The sequence below is a fragment of the Excalfactoria chinensis genome, unplaced genomic scaffold (assembly GCF_039878825.1).
Source record: "Excalfactoria chinensis isolate bCotChi1 unplaced genomic scaffold, bCotChi1.hap2 Scaffold_81, whole genome shotgun sequence".
NCBI classification, from domain to species: domain Eukaryota; kingdom Metazoa; phylum Chordata; class Aves; order Galliformes; family Phasianidae; genus Excalfactoria; species Excalfactoria chinensis.
This window is the reverse complement of record NW_027315714.1, coordinates 153,375-158,923: the sequence shown is the minus strand read 5'-3', so window position 1 is coordinate 158,923 and position 5,549 is coordinate 153,375. Positions and strand designations below refer to the sequence as shown.

General features: G+C 46.3%; 2 long non-coding RNA genes across 2 annotated transcripts; both read left to right on the top strand.

Moving 5' to 3' along the window:
- Window positions 1–1,711: 1,711 nt before the first annotated feature.
- LOC140265268 (uncharacterized) lies at window positions 1,712–3,239 on the top strand. Its single transcript, XR_011906227.1, has 3 exons — window positions 1,712–1,820; window positions 1,950–1,988; window positions 3,115–3,239. It is a non-coding gene; the product is annotated as an uncharacterized lncRNA (long non-coding RNA).
- Window positions 3,240–3,533: 294 nt separating this feature from the next.
- Window positions 3,534–5,294, top strand: LOC140265267 (uncharacterized). The gene is made up of 3 exons (XR_011906226.1): window positions 3,534–3,656; window positions 3,896–4,007; window positions 5,169–5,294. It is a non-coding gene; the product is annotated as an uncharacterized lncRNA (long non-coding RNA).
- The last annotated feature ends 255 nt before the right edge of the window (window positions 5,295–5,549 follow it).

Here is a 5,549-nt window from a genome sequence, read left to right as displayed (position 1 = left end):
AGGACCAGGCACGGCTGGGGCCACCTCAGGGCCCAGACTGGAGAGGGACCCGGCACAGCTGAGGCCACTGCAGGGCCCAGGTGAGAGGGGAACCCGGCACAGTCGGGGCTGCTTTGGGGCCCAGGTCGGAAGGGGGCCCGGCACAGCCAGGGCTTTGTGGCAGCGCTCAAACTCTCAAGTTCAGCCTTTAACCATAACCTCAAATGGTAACTGTAGTGGAAGGCAGTAGCAGATACAGCTGCTTTACTCTAATTTTCCTAAGAATGGTGAAGGACTCAAGCTAGTAAACAAAAGCATTATTTCTGAAAAAAAACCCCACAAATCAAAACAAAAAGTCCCAAAGATACTTTTCTGAAGAACAGGTTCACAAAATGTTCCTATAGAGCAGATCTCCAAGTAGAGACTCTTCCTCATAGACAGCCAGCTCTTACATGAGATTAGAGAGGGCAGGAACCAAGCTCTCCCCCTTTTTTGCACAAATGAAATGCTTCCAGCTGTGCTCCACAGCAGAACATCTTTTAATGAAGATGAAAGCCTGTGAAATGAAAGAATCCTTTCTTCTTTCTTTCACATTTGTGTTTATGGACTGCAGTTCCAACCAGGTGGACTCGCAGGGTCTTGCAAGTGACACCTGGAAGCAGGTACAGAGTGGTGAGTAACAGCAGCCAAGGAGGTCTTTGGGCTCTGCAGGGTCCAAGTGTGGAGCATTACACACAGGAACAGCTGAGCATGAAGACAGTGGCAGAGCTGCAGAGCTAGCCATAGAAGAGAGGCACAGTGGCTCAGCTCATTTCCCACATTAACACAGGAAATAAGAGCCACGAGGGAAATGCAGATGCTTTCTGCTTTCCTCTTTTGTCTCGTGCCTTCTGCCCCCATCAGAGGGGAGGAATGAGCTGCACTTCCACAGAGACATTCCTCTCACAGCCACTCACACCTCAGGTGTGCAGGAGCGGGCTGGGGCTGCTGGTGGCAGCTGTGGAACCCTGCCATCTGTGGTGCCCCATCCTACCCTGGAGGTGGGCATGTAGAGCTGAGGACCTTTGACACTGCACAGATGACTGCAAGCAGAGGTATAGCAGAAGGAACACAAAGCATTTAATAACTTATCATACAAAGCAATGAGTAATGGAAATGACAATATTTCCAACCAAATATCCCCCATCCTAACAGTCATGTCTGATTTCCAAAATCCCACCCAAACAATATCCCATCCCCCTCAAATGCCTTCTCACTATCCCACCCCTGAATTTCCTTCCCACAATTCCCACCCAGTAATTACCCACACTAATTACCAGCATGCAGGGCATGGGGAACAGCTGTTCCTCATGTGCAGACACCTGAAGAAAAGAAGTGGCAGGGAACAGCCCCAGGCCACAACCCCATCAGCTGCTGGGGCAGCAGCATCCCTGTCAGTGGGGGATGTTGCTAGTGGTGGACAGGGACAGAGGGAGAAGGCACACCTTGGTGTAGCTTTGCATCTGCTCCTCTTCTGCTGATGTCCAGTCCTATCCTCTATAGCACTTTCCATTCTTCTGTCCTTCTTTCTTACCTGTATCCTTTCTTCAGTTCTGATCTTTTTCACTCCTTTAGTTGTTTTACCTGTATCTGCTTCTCCCCTCTTCTGTTCATTTACTGCTCTGGTCAGCATCTAGTGTCTGCTCTGCAACTCTAGGTTGGACTTTGTTTTGGGATGGAGAAAGGTATGCAGGGCATATATTTGTGCAAGAAAAGTCGTCTTGTTGTGTCCAACAGGTGATGAAAAGAAGCCCTTAGGAACCGGGACCAGAAAGGGAGCTTGTTTCTCCTAAGGCCACAGTGTAAGCTTGTGTAACTGGGAAGGATTCTGTTATACATCTCCTGGAAGTGCCTTTGAATGAATAATTTTGTGGACTTGTTTCCAATTGTTGCTCAGAGGAACTGAGGCTTTTATCCTTGTGTCTTTGCAGGAAGACAGATGGAAGGAGCCTCTCTGGTGAAATGCTCAGGTGCCATTTCTTTTCAGGGTGGTGGGTTTTCCTTGTTGTTTATTGTCATCTGTGCTTTGCTGTGCTGTGCTTTTTTTTTTTTTTAATTTTAATTTTTATTTTTGTGTGTGTTTATTTATTTATTTACTTAATTCTGTGTTACTTTCTAGAATTCTTCGAGGTTCATTTGTTGTTGCTGTGTTTTTCATCTATGCTTTGCTATTTTTCTTCTGATTTGCTGTATGAGAACTGTTGAATTACAGCTTGAGCCACTGATTATCACCTGGTCAGCCCTGGTCAGCAGGTGAAGGCAATGCAGCTGAGTGACTGGAAGGGGTGGAGCCTGGCTGCACCTCTCTTACAGAGCATTTCTGAGGGCTGACTGCCCCTGGGTGGGATTTTTTTCTGATGATTTCTCCTCTGTGCAGTTTGTTCTGTGCACTTCCATCCTCAGAGGTGGGTGAGCCATTCTTTCCTTGCCTTTGTAATATATTCCCATTGTGCCAGTATTTTTGCTGTTACAGGTGCTATGCGTTTTCTTTTTCCTTTTTTTTTTTTTTCTATTTGTTTTGTGTTTGTTTTTGGTTTTGTTTTTTTTTTTTAATCTTTGATACCCTGGTCTTTGGCTTGCTTTTTTTCTTTATAGGTCTTTGTATTGCTTTTTTTTTTTTTTTGTAATTTTTTTTTTGTTTTGTTTTTATTTTGGTTTTTGCTGTGTCATGTTAATTTGCAAGAGACTGTGAACACTCCTGGTTCAAAATGCAGTCGGCTCAATCAAATGTGTAAGAAATATATAAGGACTGCTGAGGCCAGGCTGCATTTGCATTTCTTTATGAACTGGGGTGTTGCTGTGGATGCCCTTATCTCCTGTTTTGTCTCTTTTGTGGTTGTTCAAGTGTGCCCCGGTGGCGCAGCGGTAGAATTCCCGTCTGCAACACCAGGGGGCCTGGGTTCGAATCCCCCCTGTGGAGCAGGGGGTAGAAGTGCTGCTCTGCTACACAGAGGGCTCGAATCCCGGGAGTTGGACTCGATGATCTCTAAGGTCCCTTCCAACTCGCACAATACTATGATACTATGATACTATGAATATTAGAACGTGCTGTGTCAGTGTTTGTGGCCATCCTGCTTTCTCTTCTCTGTCTTGCAGGTCAGCTTGTGCTACAAGTCAATGGTATCACTGTATGAATCGAAGGTCAGTTTAGGAGCAGCTGCTGATGGAAGGAAGCAAGTCCAGGCTAGTAAATGGAAGCATCTCCTGGTCAGGTGTTAGAGGTGGCTGTAACGATGTCTGTCATTGTAAAAACCAGAGGGCAGGCTGATCCAAGTGCTTGCTGACTGATGTTTAGGAGTATCTTGTTTTCCAGCTGTAATGAGAGGAAAGCTAAATATGCTGAGCCACTACAGCTTGTGCTGAAGTTGTGAATGTGCCCCCAGATGTTTTCTTTAGTGGTAAATTATGTTCTGGCACTCTGGTAGTCCTATCTGTGGCATGATCTGGAGAACCGTGTCTGGGTGCAAGCCTTGTGTGCCTGTTTCCATGAACCTTGCTTTCCTTCTCTCTTCAGAGTAAGTGCAGGATGCTTCCTTGCTGTTGGTGCATTCATCCAGGAGGCTGTCAGAAGGACAATTGCAGTATTCATAACACAGAGGGACAGGATGGGAATGGAATGTTGTTGCCACTAGTCAAAAGTAAGTTTCTTATGTCATGAATGATATAATTTTGATTATTCTGAGCAGTTGCAGTGTGGTAGAGGATGTCATGATACCATTTATTTGGGAGTGCAGGGAAGAGTTGTGAGAAGTGCAAAGGTAGTTTCTGTTTTGGCTGTGAAAATGGTGGAGAGGAGGAAACAAAGATGTTAAGACCTGTGAAAAAGGATGAAAGGCAATGGTTGTTTGTCACCTTAGTGCCCTTCTTGTCTCCCTAGAGCCCAGCTGACTTCCTGGGATTGCCGAATAGCTGCCTTTCGCTGCCTTTTGCTGACTCCTGCCTATCAGACCAAAAAGCAGTGGTGTAAAACTGAGTGGGAATTTGGTGGGGTAAGTCCTTGAGTATTCTTTATTTCCGTAAAAGGCATTGGATGTCTCTGGATGGGAGTCCAGATACCTGCCCAAGTGTATTACAGCAGTCATGGAATTTCTATTTCAGAGACTTTTTCAAAGCCCTTCAGGTAGAAAGGCAAAAGGAAGTGCAACTTTGGAGTAGTGAATGGTGCATATTAAAATGCAAAGAGGGCTAATTAACGTAAAGGGACTCCAGTCATGACGCAGTATAGCTTTCTTTATGATGGTACTCAGGAATTCTTCTGACAGTGAGTGATCCAGTCCCAACTCCAGGTGCATGCTCAGCTTGGAAATGCATGCACATAGCTTTTGCTTGGCCAGCTCCTTTGACTGCATTGCACTACATCATCTTGTCTTGATCTCTTAGCTCCCTCCATCTAAATCTTAGCTACGTCTAGACTTGTTGCAGGTGCTGACTGTTACTTTTATCCACGTGAGATCAATACAGAGCTGAATACAGAAAATAAGGTAGGGTGTTGCTGCACTAATTTGAATGTCTTAGGAGAATGATCTTGCTTAGGATAGGGTATCTACCACACTGCTGATTGTCATCGCCCCTCACCCTTTGTGGGAATCAGACTTGTAGATCTAGCTCCTTGAAGAGAGGGGCTCCTAAGGTATTAAGGCACGTAAACTTCAGAGTACCAGTTTGTGTGATGGCATTTATGGGGCAGAGCCCACAGGGAATATGCCTCTGTTGCCACTCAGTCTTGTGATGACACAGTGCCTGCTGTAGCCTGGGGTCAGTGGGACTGCAGGCACAGCGGTATGGAAGCTGAGCCAGCCAAAGCCTGGTATGCGTTGTGCAAGTTGCCCTGCCTGGTGCTGGGCTTAGTGCTGCCCTGTGCTGATGAGGCAGCCTGGGGTGGGTGTGGGGCAGCACTTTTTTCAGCTCCCTGCTGAGCAGGACCCTGACCAGCAGCTGGTTATTTGTTTGAGCAGTGGCGTGAGGGGGGGCACATTACACTTGATGTTACAGCCTCATAGAAATGTGGTTATTTTTAGAATGGTGCTTCTGACTGCTGGAGGACTCGTGTCATTGTCGCATCCCACTCTAGCAGATCCTGTCATGTGATTTGAGAGCACAGGCTGAGAGTGCAGGCTTGTTGGATTTCACCTTACCTTTCCTGTTGACAGGAACCAATGGGTGTCTTCAAGAATAGTTCAAGATGTCTCTGTTAAGATCGAGTTTTGCTGCACGTAACCGGAACCCTGAGCTCTTGATATTGTACTGCTGATACAATGAGTCTTTGCTACCGGCTGAAGAAGTAGGCATTGGAACGCAGAGCATAAGTGCTAGCTGCAGTAGATGATAGTATAGCTTGAGAAAGGCTGCCCCTGGGAGCTCTGGTAGTTTAGATCTTAGTAGCATCTGGTATTCTAAAGCGTGACTACTTCAGCTGATGTACTTCTCTTTGTATTGTTGGCTCTTCATAGTTGGTGGGTAATTTCAGCATCCAGCCCAGCAAAGACTACTGGTTGATGGACAGGCTTCTGTACTTCTCCTTGGAAGGCAGG